General features: G+C 78.4%; 1 non-coding gene across 1 annotated transcript; it reads right to left on the reverse strand.

The window, feature by feature from the left end:
• Nucleotides 1-17: 17 nt before the first annotated feature.
• Nucleotides 18-170, reverse strand: LOC141955500 (5.8S ribosomal RNA). The gene has a single exon (XR_012632592.1). It is a non-coding gene; the product is annotated as a 5.8S ribosomal RNA (ribosomal RNA).
• Between the last annotated feature and the right edge of the window lie 2,330 nt (nt 171-2,500).

Genomic DNA, 2,500 nt, shown 5'->3' on the forward strand with positions numbered 1-2,500 from the left:
GGCGATTGATCGTCAAGCGACGCTCAGACAGGCGTAGCCCCGGGAGGAACCCGGGGCCGCAAGTGCGTTCGAAGTGTCGATGATCAATGTGTCCTGCAATTCACATTAATTCTCGCAGCTAGCTGCGTTCTTCATCGACGCACGAGCCGAGTGATCCACCGCTAAGAGTTGTCTGCCTTTCGGCACCGCCCCGCGCGCGCGGAGGGGCCGGGACCGCTCCGCAGAAGCGGCCCCCTTCTCGGACGACGGACCGCCGCCCCACCGACCGACCGACCGCCCCCCTCCGCACGCGCGGAGGGGGCGCGCGACGACCGGCGGGCGCCCTCTCCGCACGCGCGGAGGGGGCGCGCGACGACCGGCGGGCGACGGTCGCGCCTCGCCTCAGATGACCGTACCGACATCACAACGGAGGGAAGGAAGGGAAGGGTGAAACAAGCTCCGAACGGCAAGGGCCCGGGGAGCCCGCGCTCCCGACCGACCTGGGGAAACAACAAGCACCTTGCTCGCTTCGGAGGCGGCCCAGGCGCCCGGGCTCGGCCCGGCCTCCGCACGGAGGGCCGGCGGCGCGTCCGACCGCGCGCCCGGACCTGCACCCGCCTCTCGCTCGCGCGGAGGGGGGAAACCACAGACGCTGACCGCCGCGCGGGCGACCAGCGGGGGCGCCCCGCTCGCGCCGCGCGCGCCTCCGCGCCGCCCAGCGCCCGCGCGCTGCGACAGCCGGCTCCTTGCCCCCGTGGCCCCGAAACCCCGGCTCTCGCCCCGACGCCGGGAACGCCCGCGCGGCGCCGCCGCCGCACCACACCGGAGACAGGGACGGACGGCCAACCGCCGGAACCCGAGACGGCGACGCGACGCCGCCGCCCGGCGCTCCGCCCGACCGCCGCCCGGCCACCGCACCGCCGCGGCTGCCCTCCCGGAGCCGCCGCCGCCGCTTCTCGTCTCGGCCCCTTCCGCAGGCACGCGCCAGGCAGAAGGCGGACGCCGCTGAGCCGGAGGCGACGCCCCCTCTCCCCGCTTCCGCGCGGAGAACGGGACGGGGAACGCCCCTCGGCCGCCCACCCGCCTCGCCTGACCGAGACCGGGAAAGGCGACTGCGAAGCGACGGGCAGGACCCGGGACGGGACAGGCCACGCGGCCGGCCACCGAGCGACCGCCGGCCGGCACGCCGAGCGGCGGCGCCGCCGCCGCCGCTCGGGCCCGGGGGCTGCGCCGCCCCTCCCCTCAGCCGGGGCGGGAAGGGGTGGGGGTGGCAAGCAAGGAGCACGAAGCCGCAAGCGCGCCGCTGCGCGTCCACGGAGACGCGGCGGCCCGAGCAGGCCGCCCCGCCCGGCGAGACCCCCGACCGTGGGGGAATCGCCATCGCCCCCGACGGCGAGAGAGCCCGCGCTCCCCGCCGGGGGGGGGGGAGGTTCCCCTTCGCGTTTCGAGGGCGAGGCAGGCCGGCTGCGGCCGACCGAACGCCGCCGGTCTCGCCGCCGAGACCGGACCGCGGAGAAGGGGGGGCAGGGGGGACACCCCTCCCCGGCGCGGCCGCCCGAGGGGACAAAAAGCCCACGGCGTGGGCGGCGGCCGCCATGGCCAGGGCCTGCACGAGAGCGACTCCCGCCCCTGGAGGCTCAACCGCCGCACACGGCCGGGGCCCGCCCCTGCGGGTCGCACCGAGCCGCCCGAGTCTTTAAACCTCCGCCCGGCTCCGCGGCCTTCGACCCCCGGGCTCAGCCGAGGGAGGGCCGCGGAGGCGCGGACGCTAGGTACCTGGCCCTGGGGTGAGGGAAACATCCTCAAGGGCCCCGCGGGGGTGCCTCCCCCGCTGCCGCCATCGGGGGAGCGTCCGCCCGCGGGGGCGCGCCCGACATCCGCCACCACCACCACGTCCTCCTGGCCCGGGGCCCGAGGTTTCCCTCAGTATCCCGGCGCTGCGCCCGGGAGGAGAGCCGTGGCTCGGGCCGCCCGCTGGCGCGCGGGACACGGCCCGGCGCGGGAACTCGCCCGCCGGCCCGAGGGCCGGCGCCACGCACCCGAGCCCGGAACGCCCAGAGGCCTCGGCCCTGCACGCGGCCGGCCGGCCCCCCGGCGGGCTTGCTCCGCAGCAAGCCCGCCACGGTGCGGGCAGGAAGGATCGGGGGAGACGCCTCCCCCGACCCCGGCGAGGCCTGCTCTGCCCGCCGCCCCTCTCGCCGGGCTGGCGCCGGCCGCGCCCAGCCCGTCACCGCCAACGGCTCGCGCCGGTCCCCTCTCCCTCTCCTGCGCGCGCCCGAGCGCCGGGGGCTTTCCGCTCGGCCGGCCGGGGTTCCCGCCTCCACGCGCCCCCACCACACCGGCGGCCACCCCCTCTTCCCCCTACGCGCCGCCGCTCGCGCTCGGACCGGCGGTGCCCTGGCGCTCCGGGAGGGCCCTCGGCCGCCGCACCCCCACGCACCACCCCGGTGGCGGCAGCGGACTGCCGTCGGGCAAGGCCGTGGGGAGAGGGGGTTCGGGTGCCCGGAGCCGGACGCCCGCC

This window comes from Athene noctua, unplaced genomic scaffold, assembly GCF_965140245.1.
Source record: "Athene noctua unplaced genomic scaffold, bAthNoc1.hap1.1 HAP1_HAP1_scaffold_280, whole genome shotgun sequence".
NCBI classification, from domain to species: domain Eukaryota; kingdom Metazoa; phylum Chordata; class Aves; order Strigiformes; family Strigidae; genus Athene; species Athene noctua.